This window comes from Tasmannia lanceolata, unplaced genomic scaffold, assembly GCF_043159265.1.
Source record: "Tasmannia lanceolata isolate RefF3 unplaced genomic scaffold, GAP_Taslan_0.1 ptg000012l, whole genome shotgun sequence".
Taxonomy (NCBI): domain Eukaryota; kingdom Viridiplantae; phylum Streptophyta; class Magnoliopsida; order Canellales; family Winteraceae; genus Tasmannia; species Tasmannia lanceolata.
Window position 1 is genome coordinate 25,265,437 of NW_027518689.1, and position 21,484 is coordinate 25,286,920.

At 37.8% G+C, this 21,484-nt stretch overlaps 1 protein-coding gene and 1 pseudogene across 3 annotated transcripts in view; one reads left to right on the forward strand and one right to left on the reverse strand.

The window, feature by feature from the left end:
- Positions 1-1,132: 1,132 nt before the first annotated feature.
- On the reverse strand, positions 1,133-7,713 carry LOC143888665 (uncharacterized; annotated as a pseudogene).
- A 12,373-nt stretch (positions 7,714-20,086) lies between these two features.
- The window catches only part of LOC143887755 (AT-hook motif nuclear-localized protein 28-like), a 29,580-nt gene continuing 28,182 nt past the window's right edge, over positions 20,087-21,484 (forward strand). For all 3 annotated transcript variants that reach the window (XM_077391926.1, XM_077391925.1, XM_077391927.1), the window contains exon 1: positions 20,087-20,363. The gene's annotated coding sequence lies outside the window, so the exon portion shown is untranslated. The remainder of the gene's footprint in view (positions 20,364-21,484) is intronic.

Sequence of the window (21,484 nt, forward strand, 5' to 3'; positions counted from 1 at the left end):
TGATTTAGAATTTGAATCTATAACCCCTTGTATATTATTATTATTTTTTTAAACAAGGTTGAATCTAAACATTGGATCATACAAACTCCAATTTATAACCATACCTACGGCTTCATCTAAACCCTAAGATTGATAATTTTGCTATTCATGGTTGATTCGAAATGCAAATAATAAAAAAAAAACTACCATTATCAATTAACTAAAACAAAAGTAAATAATAATTCAAAAGAATAAGATTGCTTCCCCTTTATTTCCAAAAGCGTTCAAATACATCCAAGTGCTCAAGAGAGATGAAAACGAGAGATGAAAGAGAGAATGAAAAAGATGAACAAAAGAATGAAAAAGGTCCAAGTAATAGAGAAGAGAGATGCGATATAAAGAGGGAATTATAAAAAAGCATGAATATCCGAGGGAATGTGTGTGCGTGAGGTATTAATAGGGTAGGAGAGAGAGAGAGAGAGTGGCCGAAAGGTGAGAGGGAGAGAGAAAATGAAGGGAAAGGGAGAGGAAAAAAGGATCGTGGGCTATAATATAGGGAGAGATGAGAGTGAGTGAAAGTTGTGTAAAGTTTTCAAGGGATGAGATGAATTGTGAGAATAGGAAAGATATAGGGAGCCTTGGGATGAAAGGGTATAAAGGGGAGAGAGTTTTGAGTTAATATGTAAAAACTAACTTTGGAGGGAGAGAAAGTGAGAGAGAGAAATAGATACGTGGGATTGAATTTCCTATTTTCCCTCTTCTTTGGTTTGTGAAACTACCTTTTCGTCCCCACTTTTCCAATTAATTGCAAGTTTGCTGTATAGTTTCGCAATGCCTAATCTACCCTTCCAATGTAATGCACATAAAACAACTTTATTTGCTTCTTCAATGCGTTGATCTCCAAGGAATGATCTATACCATCCATTCGACTTGCTTCGTAATAAATAGCTGCCCATCGACTTTCCAAAATGTAATCTTGACCGTCCAATGGTGTGACCATCCAAATCAGCCCTGTATCTCCTTCGTAGTCCGTAGATTTGGTGAAATTTCACACGAGATGAGAGTGTGTTGATACTGATTTCGATCCAAAGTTTGCACTCTAAAAATCCGGTAAATTGGATCACCCGTTTGATCTTCGAATGAGATCATATCTTCACTTGATCTCAGCCATTGATTGCATTTCACACTTGATCAATTCACCAAAGAACTTTCCAAGCTTCGATTTTTCTTGAAATTGCTTCCTTTTAGCTCTATTTCCATTGATTTTTCGAAAATAACCTGAAACATCAAAAACAAGGAAAAATGCCTTAGGTAGCACTTTTCTATGTATAAAAAAATATGCATTCTTAATAACTAAGATTCACACATAAATGTGCTCATCAGATTCCCCCATACTTAAGCTTTGCTTGCCCTCAAGCAAAGAAACAAAAATGAACAAAAATAAAAACTAAACAGAAGAAATCCTAACTCATTTTCGTAAGAATCACGATTGCACTTAGCATGTGCAACGATCCTTTAAACTCCTAGGTTACCCTAGTGGACGAGTTTTGTCTCGTGAGTGTTTGAAGTGAATATACACACAAAATTCTTTCTTTTCTAACTTAAATGCAAAGTCTAACTACAGAATAAAAAAGAATATAACAATTCCAATGCTTTGACATTTTACTCAAGAATGAAATTCCTAGGATACCCCCATACTTAGCTTTTATCATCCCATTCTAAGTAGTGAAACTATCATATATTTTAATATAGAAACCATTTCAATATTTTTTACACTATTGTCCCTCTAAGATAGATCCAAGTATTTTGTCTAGTCCACAAAAGACCTTAGTGCGAAAATTTGATAAAAACATGGACAGTCACATGATTCCATCATTTCTTTCCACATTTTCAATTTTTTCAAGACTTGAACTCATTTATTCCGCTACTGCTGTTGGTGTGAATGACATGCAGGGCATGCACCAGACACCCAAGTTAGTAAGCAGAGTTGGAGTTATCATTGCATATTTCTCCAAATCATATTTTTCATGAAACTTTAGAAAGTGATGTAGTAGAGTTCAAATAACTTTGATCCATGCAATGTCTAGACCCCTTAAGCTTTCTAGATGACCCTTGAAATGAGATTTAGGCCAATTACTCTAAGCCAGTTGGCTTTAAGGAATTAGGTGTAAACACTCCTTTGGCTTACTTACTCAAGCAAAAAAGGCTATAAGTCAAGACTGGATCAACAAAAATTTTCTTTCTTTTATTTTTCACCATTTCATTCCACGTTTTTCCTAACCATGTAAAAGTCCAAAGTCTAATCTTGTCTCCTAACCAAGACTTCAGTAAACAAGATTACACATTGGATCGACCTATAGGTAAAAAGTGTTCTTTTTTATTTGAAATTCCCAAATTAAAATATAATCTAGTTTCCTTCCTTAAAACAGAATAATTTAAAACAAATAATTTCTTTTAAAATACAAGAGGGTATCTAAGTCTTTTTTTCTTTGCAAAAAATTGAAAACAAGAGAAAAAATAATACCATAGAAAGAATTTTTCAAATAAGTTAACAACTTAAATCATGCAGTGTCCTCAATGCATGCAAAAATAAATGAATACAAGTAAGGAAATAAAAAGGGCGTACCTTATACAATTATGACGGCATAGAGTAAAGAGGCACATGGAGATCCATGGCCTATTCCAAATTTGTAGAAGGTAGCTCAATGAACGGTTTTAACCGTTGTCCATTCACATTGAAAATCGCACCATTCTTTGGATTTAAAATTTCAATAGCACCATGTGAGAAAATTTTATGCACTAAGTATGGTCCATCCCAACGAGATCTCAACTTACCTGGAAAGATGTGCAATCTTGAATTGTACAAAAGAACTTTATCACCTACGGTGAAAAATTTTCTTAGAATATTCTTATCGTGAAAAGCCGTTGTCTTCTCCTTGTAAATCCTTACATTCTCACAGGCATCATTACGTAATTTCTCAAACTCCGCAAGTTGAAGTTTTCTAAGATTTTCTGCCTTAGACAAATCAAAATTGAGTTTCTTAATAGCCCAAAAAGCTCTATGCTCTAATTCAACAGGGAGATGACAGGTTTTTCCATGCACAAGGCGGTAAGGAGACCGACCAAGATCAGTCTTAAATGCAGTTCTATGAGCACATAAGGCAACCACAATCTAAGGGACCAATTCTTGCGATTTGGGTTGACAGTCTTCTCTAAAATTTGTTTAATTTGCCTATTGGAAACTTCCACTTGGCCACTAGTTTGGGGGTGATAAGGGGTAGCTAACTTATGGGTGATCCCATATTTCTTCATAAGGGCCTCGAAAGGTCTATTGCAAAAATGTTTACCCCTATCACTAATGATAGCACGTGGTGTACCAACGCGGGAAAAAATATTTTCTTTAAGAAACTTGACCACCACTTTGTGGTCATTGGATTTACAGGCTATAGCCTCAATCCATTTTGAAACATAATCCACGGCCAACAAGATGAACAAATTCCCAAAAGAGTTGGGAAATGGACCCATAAAATCTATACCCCACACATCAAAAATCTCAACTACTAAGATGGGGTTGAGGTGCATCATATTCCTCTTGGTGACACAACCTAAAGACTGACAGGCTTTGAAAGCCTTGCAATACTCAAATGAATCCCTAAACAAGGTCGGCCAATAGAAACCGCACTGAAGGACTTTGGCTGCGATTTTCTTAAGACCGAAGCGTCTTCCACAAGCTTGATCATGGCAAAAAGATAACATAGATTGGTGCTCATGATCTGGAACACAACGTCGGACAATCTGATCTGAACATGTCTTGAATAGGTAAGGGTCTTCCTAGGAAAAATATTTGACCTGTGAGTAAAACTTATACTTGTCTTGGGTGGACTAATGATCTGGGGTCGCACCCTTGACCGAGTAATTTACTATATCTGCATAGCAAGGCTCACTAGAGATGGCCAATAATTGCTCATCTGGAAAACTCTCATTAACGGGACATTCGTCATCCCTTGCATTGGGGAGACGGGACAAGTGGTCTGCAACCAAATTCTCTGTACCTTTCTTGTCCCTAATCTGAAGGTCAAATTCGTGGAGAAGTAAAACCCACCTAATGAGGCAAGCTTTTGCATCTTTCTTACCCACAAGATACTTAATGGCCGAATGATCGGTATAAACAATAACATGTGAGCCAATCAAGTAGGACCTAAACTTCTCAAGAGCAAACACAACTGCTAGGAATTTTTTTCCAGTTGTAGTATAGTTGAGTTGTGCATCATTGAGAGTCCTACTTGCATAATAAATAACATGGGGTAACTTATTGATTCTTTGACCCAAAATAGCCCCAATGGCAAAGTCAGAAGCATTACACATGATTTCAAATGGCTTAGTCCATATGGGTGCTTGAATGATAGGAATCGTGGTTAGCTCCTTCTTTAAACGCTCAAAAGACTCTAAACACTCATTGGCAAAATCAAACTTTTCATCCTTTGCAAGCAAGTTAGTTAGAGGCCTAGCTATTTTACTAAAGTCTTTTATGAATTTCCTATAAAAGCCAGCATGGCCCAAAAATGATCGGATGTACTCACATTTTTGGGTGGTGGTAGATGGGAAATAAGGTCCACCTTGGCTTTATCAACCTTTAACCCCTCTTTTGAAACTACATGACCTAAGACTATGCCCTCCTTCACCATAAAGTAGCATTTCTCCCAATTAAGAACTAAATTCTTTTCTCTTCTTCTTTTTAAAACCAACTTTTAAGTGGTGAAGGCACTCGGCATAGGTGAAGCCATGAATGAAAAAATCATCCATGAAGTCTCAAGAAATGTCTCCACCATGTCCGAGAATATGCTCATCATACACCTTTGGAACGTGGCAGGCGCATTGCATAGCCCAAAAGGTATGTGTTTGTAAGCAAAAGTTCCAAAAGGGAATGTGAAAGTAGTCTTTTCTTGGTCCTCAGAAGCTATAGGGATTTGATTATAACCAGAATATCCATCTAAGAAACAATAGTAATCATGTCCTGCTAGTCTCTCTAATAAAAGGCAAAGGAAAATGGTCCTTCCAAGTGGCGGCATTAAGCTTTCGGTAGTCAATACAAACCCGCCATCCCGTTTGAATACGAGTAGGTAAAAGCTCATTGGTGGCGGATTGTATCACAGTGACTCCCGACTTCTTAGGCACCACTTGGACTGGACTGACCCATTGGCTATCTGAGATGGGATAGATAATCACATTATCAAGGCACTTTAAAATTTCTTTTTGAATGGCTTCCTTTATCATAGGATTAGCCCTTCTTTGGGGTTCCCTTGAAGGTTTGGAACCCTAAATCAAATGTATATGATGTTGGCAAATTGAAGGGCTAATTCCTTTGATGTCAGCCATTGTCCACGCTATGGCTTCCTTATTTTCCTTTAACAAATTAATTAACTCATCCTCTTGACTAGAAGTTAAATCAGAAGAAATAATAACAGGAAGAGTTTCATTATTACCTAAGAAAGCATACCTGAGGTTTGAAGGCAAATGCTTCAAATCTGGCTGTGGGGGCTCCTCTATGGATGGCTTGGGAAGGGATGTAGCAAGGGGTCCCACAGACTCCAATTTGTGTTGTAGGCTGAAAGCCTCAGAGAAAAAGTCTCCTCCCGTGTCTCCCAACTGCTCCAAGCACTCCTCAAAAGCTGCAGAAAAATCAATATCAAAATCAGTAATAATATCTTCAGGAAATGAATGCAACATATTTATTTCTTCATGCAAGTTTGGTTGCTTTCCTAGCCTAAAGACATTGAAATCCACAGAGGTATTACCAAAAGAGAGCTTCATGAGACTATTCCTACAATTTATTAATGCATTACTGGTTGCAAGGAATGGTCTACCTAAGATGATTGGGATTTGATCTTTAACATGCACAACAGGTTGGGTATCCAACACTATGAAGTCCACAGGAAACAGAAAGTCACCCACCTTAACTAAGACATCCTCAACCATCCCTTTAGGAGTTTTGACTGATCTATCTCCCAACTGAAGAGAGACAGTGGTTGGTTTGAGTTCTCCTAGTCCTAATTGCTGGTAGACAGTGTATGGCAAGAGATTGACACTTGCCCCCAAATCAAGAAGGGCGTGATCAATTCTTGTGTTGCCAATAGTGCAAGCTATTGTGGGACATCTTGGGTCCTTACACTTGGCCACCATCTGCTGAGATAAGATGGAACTAACATTGACGACCAAGAAAGCCTTATTAGGCACGTTCGTTGTACGCTTTTGGGTGCACAAATCCTTAAGCACCTTGGCATAAGCAAGAACTTGGGAAATAGCATCTAATAATGGGATATTCACTTGCACTTGTTTAAAAACATTTAAAATTTTGTCCATGGCAGCTCCCTTTTTATTATTTTGAAACCTCTTAGGAAAAGGCGCTTTAGGTACAAATTCTATCTCATGTTGTGGAGCAGACTGTTCCACTGCGACACTGTAAGGCTCCTCAGGTGATCCTATGACAGGGGGCTGGTCTCTAACCTCCACAGATGAATCTACGCGATACTTAGATGGTTCGGATCTGACCTCCTCCTTATACTCTCGGCCACTCCGTAAAGCATAGACGGCATTACACTAGTTGGAGGGCTCTTGCTGTGGGTTTTGTTGATTTGCATTCAACTGACTCTGTTGACCCTGTTGGTTTGGATTGACATTTTTCCTCTCTCCCTCTCATGTAAGGCATTAGCAAGTTGGGAGATTTGCTCTCCATGTTGTGCTGACTAGTCATGAAAGTACTCATGAGAAGTTCTACGCTCTTTTCTAAGGAACTGATCCTAGCCGAATCAGCTTGTTTTGGGAATCCTGGAGGGGTTGGATCAGATTTGAAAATTGATTTTGGATCTTATTTGTGTGCTGATTTGGGAATGAGGATGGGTTGGGCGGTGGCCTAATGAAATTTGAGGGCAGATTTGGCCTTTGTGGGCCAAACTGGCCTTGGTTTTGAAAACTAGGCGGTCCTGTTTGGTAGTTGCCTTGACTCCATGAGAAGTTGGAATGATTCCTCCATCCTAGGTTGTAAGAGTTACTAAATGGATTATTTTGAAACATGGCACTTACATTCTCAGTCCCATTACTGCTCTGAGAAAGATTGGGGCATTCCTCCACAACATGGGTTGGATCTACACATAGGGACACTGTGAATTATCTGATTGCCTGTGATGGTCCCTTAACAACTATTGCATCTAGCCTTTTGATAAGACTATCTAGATGAGTCTCTTTGGCCACATGACCCTCAATGAAAAATCCTTTACCAGTGGCTCTTTCACTCTCTTGAGTTGATTTCCACTCACGAGTCTTTTCAGCCAATTCAAGCAAAAAGTTCCAAGCATCGTTTTCATCCGTATATGATGTAAATCCCGTTGGGCACTTAGAGTCTAACAATTGCTTGGTTTGATAGTCAATACCCTCATAAATAATTTGGCAAAGATGCCAAGTATCAAGTCCGTGATGAGGGCACTCTTGGAGAAGATCCTTAAACCTCTCCATGAACTTGGAAAAAGACTCATGTGGTTTTTGCCTAAACTGAAGAATATCATTCCTCAATTTGTTGGTTTTATGCATAGGAAGAAACCTTTTAAGAAAGGCAACAGTAAATTCCTCCCATGTGGTGATGGAATTGGTAGGGAGACCACAGAGCCATTTCTTAGCTCCATCCTTGAGTGAAAAAGTAATGAATCTAAGTTTTACAGCATCATCTGAGAGTTGCTCCATTTTAATGAGGACACACACTTCCTTAAACTCCCTAAGAAAAAGATAGGTATCTTCAGAAGGTAGCCCATGAAAGTGAGGTAACATGGTGATGAATTGGGATTTCAGTTCAAAATTGTTTCCCTGAGCAGCAGGCAAACATATACATGAAGGCTATCCCTAAGGGTTTTGGGTGCTTCCTCATCTGCCAGGTTAATAGGTATAGGTTGATTTTTTGTTTTTCTTTCTGTTTCTGATCTAATTGCTCTTTATAAATGATTCACAGAATTTCGTACCCACCCAGTACTCATGCAAAATAAAAAACCACTAAAGCAGAACAAGCAATCACCCAAAAATATGCAGTAAATGAATTTAAATCTAAATTACAGAGAACATAAAATAAAGAAATCACTTCGAATAGTCAAGAATTTAATTAAAATCTCTTCCCTGGCAACGGCGCCAAAAACTTGTTTACACAAAATTATACCGCAAGCGCACGGGTCAATCGTAGCTACGGGTCAAACTCAGGGAAGAAAATAATTAAAATTTTACCTTAGGCAAAGCATACTAATTATCCAGAATATTTCTAACTATCTAACCTAAAAGAGAATTTCAGTTTAATCTAATTTTAAAGCAAATTCAACCTACTAATTTGATTTATTAATTTAATCACAAAACTAATACAACTAAAATTTAATTTGATAAAATACTTAAGAACTTACTTAGGTATAGAATCCACCATAAAGTTGTATCAAATCAATGGTTTATTGATTTATTAATTTGATCACACCCTTGAATCGAATTGAATTGTATAAATGACTAATCCGATCAATAGAAAATAAGATCGACGGATGTTATTTTCCATGAGTAATCAATCAAATACACACTTCACTTCTTATGATGATACAAGATTTTATAAACCATCATCAACAATCATGCATGCGACAAAATATCAGTGGCATGTATGATTTAGAATTTGAATCTATAACCCCTTGTATATTATATTTTTTTTAAACAAGGTTGAATCTAAACATTGGATGATACAAACTACCAATTTATAAATAATAATTTAGCTATTCATGGTTGATTCGCAATGCAAATAATAATAAAAAACTACCACTATCAATTAACTAAAACAAAAGTAAATAATAATTCAAAAGAATAAGATTGCTTCCCCTTTATTTCCAAAAGCGTTCAAATACATCCAAGTGCTCCAAAAGTAAGTAAAAGAGATCTTTTTCTCCTCTTGATCAACGCTCCTTTCCTCTTCTTTTTCTTTGATTTTTATTGTTTGTGCCCAAGAGAGATGAAAGCGAGAGATGAAAGAGAGAATGAAAAAGATAAACAAAAGAATGAAAAAGGTCCAAGTAATGGAGAAGAGAGATGGGATATAAAGAGGGAATTATCAAAAAGCATGAATATCCGAGGGAGTGTGTGCGCATGAAGTATTAATAGGGTAGGAGAGAGAGTGGCCGAAAGGTGAGAGGGAGAGAAAAAATAAAGGGAAAGGGAGAGGAAAAAAGGATCGTGGGCTATAATATAGGGAGAGATGAGAGTGAGTGAAAGTAGTGTAATGTTTTCAAGGGATGAGATGATTTGTGAGAATAGGAAAGAAATAGGGAGCCTTGGGATGAAAGGGTATAAAGGGGAGAGAGTTTTGAGTTAATATGTAAAAACCAACTTCGGAGGGAAGAGAAAGTGAGAGAGAGAGAGAAATAGATACGTGGGATTGAATTTCCTATTTTTCCTCTTCTTTGGTTTCTGAAACTACCTTTTCGTCCCCACTTTTTCAATTAATTGCAAGTTTTCCATGTAGTTTCGCAAATGCCTAATCTACCCTTCCAATGTAATGCACACAAAACAACTTTATTTGCTTCTTCAATGCGTTGATCTCCAAGGAATGATCTATACCATCCATTTGACTTGCTTCGTAATAAATAGCTGCCCATCAACTTTCCAAAATATAATCTTGACCGTCCAATGGTGTGACCATCCAAATCAGCCCTGTATCTCCTTCGTAGTCCGTAGATCCGGTGAAATTTCACACGAGATGAGAGTGTGTTGATACCGATTTCGATCCAAAGCTTGCACTCTACAAATCCGGTAAATTGGATCACCCATTTGATCTTCGAATGAGATCTTATCTTCACTTATCTCAGCCATTGATTGCATTTCACACTTGATCAATTCACCAAAGAACTTTCCAAGCTTGGATTTCCCTTGAAATTGCTTCCTTTTAGCTCTCTTTCCATGGATTTCCCGAAAATAACCTGAAACATAAAAAACAAGGAAAAATACCTTAGGTAACTCTGTTCTAAGTAGGGGTGGACATGGTTCGGTTCGGTTCGGTTTTGGGGTATACCCAGAACCGAACCATATATAATCGGTTCCCTGAAATTGGAACCGAACCAGAACCATATATGTTTGGAACCGAACCGAACCAGAACCATATATAATCGGTTCGGTTCGGTTCGGTTCTGGGTTTACCCGACCTTCACCAAATCAACGGAATTTATTCACAACAGTTTCCCTCCTTGTGTTTGAATGTTTGGTTTTTTTTTCTTGAGATAGAATAACTTTATGTTTCCAGCCTATCATTGTTGGGAAAAGCAGAGCACAAAAGTCTCTAATGAGCTGATGAATATGACTTTGTGGGGGCGTTATACAAAGTTAATATTAAAAAGAAAAGCATGCAGTCACTTTCCCTTCCCACATCTTCTTTCCTGCCATTAAAATATTATGGCTTGTTTGCCAAACATTTTATAAAATCGAGTGAGTGGAATCAGTCCATTCACTTTATTTTTTGGGAAGTGCTGAGATTAAAAAACTTGTTTATCAGTCTGATTAATCTAAGGGTTTTAAGGTGGGTCGGTTCTCGGTTCGGTTCTCGGTTCCGGGATCCCAAACCCAGAACCGAACCGAATTTCCATCGGTTCCAGGTTTTTAGAACTGGAACCGAACCATATAACTATGGAACCGAACCGAACCGAACCATATGTGCCGGTTCGGTTCGGTTCCTCGGTTCGAACCGGAACCATGTCCACCCCTAGTTCTAAGTATGGAAATATGCGTTCTTAACAACTAAGATTCACACATAAATGTGCTCATCACCTGGGTCCTATAATGTAAACCCCTTTACCTCTCTTTGTAAATAGGGCTACGTTCCCTCTCCTTATCCTGCCACGCTGTCTCTGGTCCTACAATAGACAAAAGAGACAGAGACGAGAGCTAAGGTGCTCCAACAACGTTGGACAAACAGAGGGAATCAAAAACCCACTGTTTTCTTTCCTTTGTCTTGTCATTTCTGTTTATTTTAGTTATCCTGATTGAGAATTCACAGTAAGATCCTCCTAGGACTCGAAATACGCAGTATTTTATGATTTCAATCAGGATAACACCCAAACCGATTTTCATCTTTTCTTTGCAAATCCACTTCATTTACGTACAGGAATTAAGCCTAATCATAATAAAGGATAAAAAGTGAAGATTGCTGAAAAAGTTCTTCAAAAATGCTAAATCAAGTCAAGAGACCGGGTTTACCCGGGCATAAGGGGTGCCTAACACCTTCCCCGAATGTAACCATAACCGTTACTCGGATTTCTGTAAGGACGAAGCCTTAACAAACAGAAAAGCAGACACGGGTCCTAGGCCCTAACTTAGGTAGTGACTCTAAAACTCTCTTTGTCATGAAATCCGGACCTCGATCTCTAGTTCACGAGAAATGCAAAAAAACAAACGCCCCCACTCTCAGAAACTCGACGTGGTGATCCCGCGCTAACCAGAAGCGAGCGGCGGAAAAAAAACAGGCTCCCAAAGTCTAGCGACTCTATTGGGGAGTGACTTGACTTAGTAGATTTTCAGAAAAATATCAAAGAAACTTGGCTTTTTCCGCCTTCATTACAATTAATCTTAACCTTGCGATGTGCTCGGGAGTAATCGTAAGTTACGAATCTCTCGCAAGTTGTGCTACTCCTCACAAGCGAAATAAGACAAGTATTAGGTTTACTTTCAGTACCATATAGTTGCTTCATTCTTCCAAGATTGCTTGTGCCAATGCTCAAAATTGCCGCCAATCGCGCGAAAATGCCTCTGGAGGCATCTAGGTTTTACCTATTTAATTTCTGTCAAACACTGCACACACCATGTTTTGCATACCAATTACCTCGGGAGTTATTGGCACTTGGTCTGGATGGGTGGGGTTTGGGATTTCATCACCCGGATTGTTGTTTATCACGGTACTGTTTGATGTGAAAGCACCACCTCTTTGCACGTCGTCCATGTGGTGGTATTAAAACAAAATTGTACTGAACTTCCATCCGCATCAGGGCCTCCTGGTAAAGGTTGTTCATACATTTCGGCAAGAGGGACCTTCAAGCCTTCATCACAATGCATAAGCCCAGTATACAGACATAGTTGTATAACATGCCCACATAGGGCATGCTAAGATTAGAGTTAGGCAAAGCCAAAACCTGTTACTATCGAGAGATGTGAGCATGTTCCCAAAGAAGGATATACTAAACCTCTGGCTTACATAGGACATGTCTAGTGAGTCTGGAAAGGTGTCCCCGGGTTGCCTCAATTCTTGCTAGGAATTTCACCACCCTAGCCTGATGCTCATCGGTCGTAGCTTGTTTTACCCAAAACTAGGGGTTATTTCAAAAACCTAGTGTTTTGTCCGGAGTCATGGTTGCAAACCTATATAATCACTTTCCTTGGATAAACCACCATGTACCCCGGAGGAATGTCCGTCTTATGGTTAAGACGCTTAACCTAAAGGCCTACTGTCATGCCCAAAGCCCCACTTTAGGTGTAGGACATGGCAACACCGTACACCTGCAATATAAATTCCACAAGCATACAAGGCTACAAAGCAATAACATAAATAAACCTGGCATTCCATAACTAAAATATTAAATTCTCAAATAATGTGGACCCAACATAGCCAAATCAAATCTCAACTCTCCCATGAACAAAAATGAGCAAGTATAGACGTAGTCTTACACATTTGTTTATCGATACTTACTGTCTGAAACAAAGCAAATAAGCTAAATAAAATCTCCAATCTCCTACGGTTCTGAAACTAAGCTTCTTCTTCCCCGTTCACCTCACGAGGATCAAACTTTGAAAATGTTAATATAACCACAGTCAGTTGAAAAGCTGAAAAGCTGAGTACATAATAGCGCACTACAAAAGTGGAGTCAAAACATGCTATATAGAGAGAATCAAGAGGTAAACAAAGATGGCAAAAATTACACTTGAGGTGACTGATACAAATCCAATAACTGGGATACAAAGCTCACAAGTCATATTTCAAAATGTTACATCAGAGATGGTCTCAATAAGAGAAGTCACAAAGTCTTAAGGGATCACTGAACGCGATTAGAAAAGTACAAAACCACCCAAAGGTCATCGGCTTAGCCCAAAAAAAAGTTATTTTACCTGACTGCCGCAGTTTGAAACTAGTTTCTGAGTTCATATACCTGTCAACAGGGTTGTAAGCCCAATGGTTTCCACCTTGGCATTCCCATCTTATTTTGATGATTCCAATACACAAGTGATTTATGATCACTAATGTGTTTGATTGTCTAAGTTGTAGATCACATTGGTGCTAAGACAACATTGCTTGGATTAAGGCCAAGAAGATCTCATTGGACCACATCATGAAGGCCAAAGACATTGAAGTCCAAGACAAATGAAGACTTGAAGAATCTATTGAAGATCAAAGTTATATTAGATTGTATTAAGATCCAGTCCTAGTTTAGGATTTTGAAAGGCATAATTAAGTAATTAAACACACACCCTAAATATATAAGAGATTGTCTTTGTGGAGTTCCAACACCTTGGAACCCTCATAGCAATCCCAACTTGGTGTTAAGTTGGAAGCCTAAAAACAGAAGTGAAAATCTGCTCTTCATAGGCTTCTCGGAACTCCGAGAATTCTCGGAACTCCGAGAAATGGTCCAGTAGACTTTTTCCAACTTCTGTTAGTATTCCCGGAACTCCGAGATTTTTTCTCGGAACTCCGAGAACACTACAACGGTCGGATTTTGAGGCGTTGCGATTTTTCCTGGAATTACAACAATGCCATTGAATGGTCATATTTGGTTTTTCCTATATATATGGGCATTCCAAACATTCAAATAATCAATCCTAACTCTCTAAAACTCCATTTGAATATCCAAAGAGTGAATCAAACTTGATTATGCCTCTCATCCTCTAAAGCTTAGGATTTGGATCATAGGCTAAATTTGTACATCTTCTGCAACTCTTGTAAACCCTTGTGAGGGATTTTTTGTTCTTTCTTTCTTATCAAAGAACTTGTATCGGGCGAGTGTTCAGAGAAGCGTAGCCCACTCTCCGTGGTGAAGATTGCCACCAAGGTTAAAGGTAATCGAAATTTGTAATCGGCACCGATCTTCGCCGAAGTTAAGAAGATCACATAGTGAAGCCATCAACGGGTTTGGTTGGTGGAGTGGAGTAGGCCTCACGTTTAGAGGACCGAACCACTTTAAATCTCGGGTGCAATCTCTTTTACTCTTGCTCTTTATTTTGCATTTGCACTTTAGATTTAACTTTCGTGCCTGAATTTCTTTTTGATCTCTTAATTTCCAAAATTGGGTTTGAGTTTTCAAAAGAGTTCAAACTTGTTAGCAACTTAATTTCTCACTCCTCATAAGTTGCCGTACTCGGGACCACCCTTGGAATTTCACTTGGTATCAGAGCAAAGGCTCTTAAAAGATTTTCTTTTTAAAATCTTTGGTAAATTTTTTTTAAAATTTTCAAACAAGGGAAAGATCATAAGATCTTTGGCAACTTTTTAATTGTGAAATGGCGGATAGAAATGGAACCGGACTTCCGGAGGGCCATTCCACAACTAGACCTCATTTCTTTAATGGGTCCAATTATGGACATTGGAAGACAAGGATGCGCATCTATCTTCTTTCGATAGATGTGGAACTTTGGCACATTGTTGAAAATGGATACATGTTGCCTTCCAAACCATTTGAAGAATGGAATGTCGTAGAAAAAAGGCATGCAAATTTAAATTACAAAGCCATAAATTCTTTGTTTTGCGCCCTATCTACGGAGGAGTTTAATCGAGTTGCTCTTTTTGATTCCGCCAAGGTTATTTGGGATACACTTGCCGTTACCCATGAGGGAACATCTCAAGTTAAGGATTCCAAAATAAACTTGTTAAAGAGCAAATATGAAATGTTTAGAATGGATCAAAACGAAAGCATTTCCGAAATGTATACCCATTTTCTAAAATTTCAAATGAACTAGCAAATCTTGGTAAATCTTATCCTACTGATGAGCTTGTGAGTAAGTTGCTTAGGTCTCTTCTTCCATATTGGGATCCAAAGGTAACCACCATACAAGAATCAAAGAATATCAAGACGCTAACCATGGAGGAGCTTGTAGGATCTCTCATCACCCATGAGATGCTCCTCACTAGCCGACAAGAGGAGAAGAAGCCGAAAGAGAAAGAAAAAGAGAGTCGATCTCTAGCTCTAAAAGCCTCCAAAGCGAACTCATCATCCTTTAGCGAGGCGGATAGCGATGAAGAAGAAGCTTTAAGAAAATTTAAAAGCTTATGGAGAAAGAAACATAAAAAGGATAAAACGAAGAAGAAAGAAGAAAGTGAAGTAGAAGGAGGAATAATGTGCTATAATTGCAAGAAGACCGGACACAAAAGACCGGATTGTCCACTTCTCAAGTCATCCTCTTCAAAATACAAGGGAAAGAAGGAATGGAAAAAACATAAAGCTCTTGCCGCCGGATGGGATGCTACTAGCACCTCGGGAAAGAGTTCAAGTGAAGGGGAAGAAAAGAAAGATGATCTTTGCTTCATGTCACTCACCCATGAAGATGAGGTAGACTCTAACCCCTCATGTTATTCATCTAGTAGTGATAGTGAAAAAATATCATATGATGAATTGTGCTCAACCTTGCACTCTCAAATTTCTAAAAATAAAGTTCAAAAGAAATCCATTTCAAAATTAGAAAATGAACTTAATTTTTTGAAAAATGAATTTTCTTCCAAATCTCAAGCACAACTTGAAAATTTTAAACTTGAGATTGAAACTCTTAAGGGTTGTTTGGATGAGAAAACTTGCCAAATTGCAAAACTCCAAGATGTGGCAAGCTCTTCCAAGTCTTATGAAGATGAATTTAATGATTTTCTAAATCAAATAACCCATCTTCATAATGAAAATGAAAGGTTAAGATTATGTCTCCATGGATTCTTAAATGGTGATAAAATTATTGACATAATCTTAAAGAAGACTAGTCAAAGACCTAAACATGCATATGATAGGACTAGCGTATCTAACCCTCATGTTAGATGCCATTATTGTGGAATAAATGGTCATTACCAATTCCAATGTGCATCTAAGATTAGGGATAGTGTTGGAACCAAGAAATCTTGGGTTCCCAAAGCCTCCATATGATTTTCATCATATGTGCTTAGTTTAGGGGCTAATCTTTAAAATTGAATATTTTAGGGGTAGTTAAATATCCCCTCTTATATTGAATGAAAATTCTAAATAGGGGCAGTTCTAGGTTTGTCTTTTTCCTTGAAAAAGGAGGAGCTTTAAATTGAATATTTCATCCCTTTGTTTCTCTTTTACCCCAATCTTTTTGATTGATGCCAAAGGGGGAGAGAATTCTAGTGTAAGGAAAATATGTATGCTTCTATTGGAAAATCTCTTGTCCTTGTCATCATAAAAAAGGGGGAGATTGTAAGCCCAATGGTTTCCACCTTGGCATTCCCATCTTATTTTGATGATTCCAATACACAAGTGATTTATGATCACTAATGTGTTTGATTGTCTAAGTTGTAGATCACATTGGTGCTAAGACAACATTACTTGGATTAAGGCCAAGAAGATCTCATTGGACCACATCATGAAGGCCAAAGACATTAAAGTCCAAGACAAATGAAGACTTGAAGAATCCATTGAAGATCAAAGTTATATTAGATTGTATTAAGATCCAATCCTAGTTTAGGATTTTGAAAGGCATAATTAAGTAATTAAACACACACCCTAAATATATAAGAGATTGTCTTTGTGGAGTTCCAACACCTTAGAACCCTCATAGCAATCCCAACTTGGTATTAAGTTGGAAGCCTAAAAACAGAAGTGAAAATCTGCTCTTCATAGGCTTCTCAGAACTCCGAGAATTCTCGGAACTCCGAGAAATGGTCCAGTAGACTTTTTCCAACTTCTGTTAGTATTCCCGGAACTCCGAGATTTTTTCTCAGAACTCCGAGAACACTACAACGGTCGGATTTTGAGCCGTTGCGATTTTTCCTGGAATTACAACAATGCCATTGAATGGTCATATTTGGTTTTTCCTATATATATGGGCATTCTAAACATTCAAATAATCAATCCTAACACTCTAAAACTCCATTTGAATATCCAAAGAGTGAATCAAACTTGATTATGCCTCTCATCCTCTAAAGCTTAGGATTTGGATCATAGGCTAAATTTGTACATCTTCTGCAACTCTTGTAAACCCTTGTGAGGAATTTTTTGTTCTTTCTTTCTTATCAAAGAACTTGTATCAGGCGAGTGTTCGGAGAAGTGTAGCCCACTCTCTGTGGTGAAGATTGCCACCAAGGTTAAAGGTAATCGGAATTTGTAATCGGCACCGATCTTCGCCGAAGTTAAGAAGATCACATAGTGAAGCCATCAACGGGTTTGGTTAGTGGAGTGGAGTAGGCCTCACGTTTGGAGGACCGAACCACTTTAAATCTCGGGTGCAATCTCTCTTACTCTTGCTCTTTATTTTGCATTTGCACTTTAGATTTAACTTGCGTGCTTGAATTTCTTTTTGATCTCTTAATTTCCAAAATTGGGTTTGAGTTTTCAAAAGAGTTAAAACTTGTTAGCAACCTAATTTCTCACTCCTCATAAGTTGCCGTACTCGGGACCACCCTTGGAATTTCAAGGGTCAATGAATAGCACCCACTGACGGGACCCAAAAGCTAACGTTTACCCCCATTGGTGCTGGGCCTTATTGTTCACATATAAACCTAAGCCTCCACAAAAGGTGTCCACATATACAAAAGGTCTAAAGATACGTACAAAGTTTCAAAGATTGTGGTTCACAATGGTTCCACAAAATTTTCCAAAATAATTGGGTATACAATGATCAAAAGATTTTTATGTCAGAAAGTGTCACATATTCAACACGAAAGCATAGGTTGCCTATGAGTACAAAATTCAATAGATTGTATTCAATGAAGGATAAGCATACAAGACCCAAATCAAAGGCTAAGGTTATCATAGGTTTCACATATTCAAAGAGATTAGAGTGTTACAAACAAAAGGTATATCATTGAACAACAAAACGTATCACTAAGGTAGTACGAAATCACGTACCTTAATATCGGACCACTTTTCTTTTCATAATCACCTACAATCAAGAGTATAAATATTCTCCATGAGTTTCATCATTAATTTCAATCTTATCAGGCATATATATCCCCCTACGCAAGACACCCTTTTGTGCCCCTTCAGAAAAGAATAGGTAAGCCGTCCTAGGGTTCTTTTTAGTATTTTAGAATTATCATCATTATATAGTCTTCAAAAAAATTTGAAACTATTTTTAACAGAAAGTATACGTCTCCGGAATATTCGTAGAGTACAAGAGCGTCGAAAATGCACAAGAAACGAAAAAGTTAAGAATTTTTGAAGTTTCACAAATTCCTGCGATAATTTTAGATTCGTCCCCGATTTTACCAACTTCTATGGACCATAACTTTCTCGTTTTAGCTCTGATTTGTGCGTGGTCGGATCTGTTGGATTCGTATCGATAAGAGGATTCCATCTAATCTAATTTCACGCTTGAATTCGACACATATTATTGTAAAAATAATCTAAACTTCTAGGCTCGACCCTTCAAGACAAAAATTTTTAAAAACCAAAACAATCCAATCTTAGGCTCGTTAAGAATTCCATAGCAAAGAGAATCCTAAGGAACCCAAGGTCATTTCTAAGGCACTTCTTAAACGAAATCAAACCTTCGATTTCATCTTTTTAAGATCACAGAATTTTCATTTTAGGGTTTATAATAACACAAATCAATAAAGAACATTGTTCTTACCTTGATCTTCACTCTCTAATTCCAAAAATTGGTTTTCTTCTTTTCCAACACGAAAATCTTCTCTTAGAACTGTAGAAAACGTGTTTAGGGTTTTAATTAACTCCCAAGAGATGTAATTATAGGCTTTCTTTGAGAAGCCCTAATTAAATAAAACAAAAGAGGGACAAAAACGCCCCTCCCCCAAAGGGAAAAATGAATTTTTGTTTGGGTGTTTTTGAGTATTTACACCTACGTTCTGGTCCAATCTTTTCAAAAAAAATATGTCACTGTTTCTCTTTGAAATCTTGACCCCTGATTCATTTCTCACTCGTCCTGACCATCGTCATGGTCAAAGTGGCGGAGCTTTGCTCAAATAAACCTATCTTCTCATGCGAGGATAGACTTGTCCTGATCATCGTTATCGTCACAGCGTCCAAGCTCTGCTAAAAATAAATCGGTCTCTTCAAAAGAGATTAGACCTATCCTGACCATAGTTATGGTCAATGCGGCGGAGCTCTGCTCAAACAAACCTATCTTCTCATGTGAGGATAGACATGTCCTGATGATCGTTATAGTCACAGCCAGGGGCGGACCCAAGAATTTGCTGTAGGGGGGGGGCAGAGAATGGCAATTATATATTAATAAATTATTATAAAGTAATAAATATAATCAAAAGTTGACATAAATTTCATTTCAAATTGCTTTTTTTAAAAAGATAATTTGCATTTATTTGTGCACCCCATTTAATGATGAAAACACTCTACTTTTCTCTTGTTTAGTTGTGTAGGAGTTTTATGTTGTGACACAATTTTTTTAAAAAGAAAAATGGAACATAGAAATAAGATTCATGGTTAGGGGTGTTCATTATTCGGTCAAAGCCGAAAAACCGAATCGAACCGAATTAGATCAGTTATTTCGGTTCGGTTTTTTGGATAATTGGTTCGGTTTCAGTTTTTATTCATCTCGTAATTCGGTTTTCGGTTTCGGTATCGGTTACAAAAAAGAAAAACGTTTATCCGAAAAACCGATTTGTGTTTAAACCAACAATATATTTTGGTTTTATGTCGGTTGTTGCTTTCAAAGAAATGATATATTATTGTAAAGGAAATGATAGATGTTGCTTTGAAAGAAAAAAATATATTATTGTAAAGGAAATGACAGATGTTGCTTCCCGAGGAAGGAAATGACAGGTGTTGCTTTTAATGATATATTCACCGGTTCACCCCCCCTTCTTTTACTTACGACTGCCACCACTAGAATAAAAAGACAGTCAAGGGCTGTCCCGAGAAAAAAAGGGGCCGAATAATCACTTATGACTTATCTAAAATTCTAACGAAAGAGTGAAAGACAAGCTTCATCTTCATGGAGACTTTGAGTTTGAGACTTTGAGTGATGGCACCGCCGCCTCCAAGACACCAACGGCCTCCGCCTCTCCGCCACTCTGGTCTCTCTCCTTGGCAATTCTGCGGCCTCCGCCTCTCCGCTTCCGTCTCTTTGTCTTATATTTGGCGATTATTCTCTACTCTATATTGGGGTTTATTCTTTGCTCACCGAAGCCACCGAAGCTCGCCTTCTTCCAAGTATTTTATTTCTGATTTTCTTTTTTTATGTTCCCAGATTTTCAAATTATGGACCTGCTGTAGAATCAAAATATCAAGTATGTTACTTCCTAGTTCCAATGGCCCTTCATGGCTTCATCTTCATCATATAAAAGCTCTTGAAATTATGTGCGCCTAATTCGGTTATAACAGAACTAACCGAATAACCGAAGAACTATTTCAGTTCGGTTAGTTTCGGTCCGAAAAAATTTCGGTTTCGGTTCCGGTTACTGTTTTTTACTAACCAAAATTATTTCGGTTATTAAAAATATGGCAAATCGGTTCGGTTATAACCGATTGAGCAGCCCTATTCATGGTAGGACAAGGGAAGATTTTATATGGTGTGTGGGGTTAAAGTCCAGTATTTTTCAAAGAGTATAGTGGGGCCCATTTCATAAAATTATTCAAACCGTTCATTTGTTGGGCCACAACATAAATAGGTTGTACCAATAAATCATCCCCATGAACCTATTGAGATTGATTTTACTAGTATAGCCTATTTATGTTGTGGCCCTACAAATGAACGATTTGGATCATCTTATGAAGTGGGTCCACTGTACATTTTGGATCATCTTAAGATGTGCCACCGAAAAACAATATTAAATGCCTTAAAAAGGGAAATGATTTTTGCGCTCGAGTGTTTTGATAAACATGCGCTCCACTTGTTTGGCGTGTAGTATTTAAAGGGATGTCAGAGGATATTACGGTTCTCAAAACGATCTTAAATCCCTTTAAATACTACACGACAAACAAGTGAGCGCATGTTTATCAAAACATTGAAGCGCTGAAATTATTTCCCTTAAAAATAGGCATTAAATTCCTCAAAAATAGACGAGGTTACAGAGAATGCGGTAAAATGCCCCAAAAATAGGCATGTCGAAAAGAAAGTTGTTAAAAAGGATGTACTAAAGAAGATCTTAAAGGCTTTAAAAATGCCTTAAAAGTAGCTGTTTGGAACCAAACATGGTTAGGGAGAGATAAACTTGAAAGTAAAACACTTCCAAAATGGGATTTCAAAATTAAAGAGAGCCAAACTTTTAGGAATAATTCAAAGAAAAAAAATTTAGGCAAAGATCTAGGGGGAGGCCTCGCCCCCCTTAGCT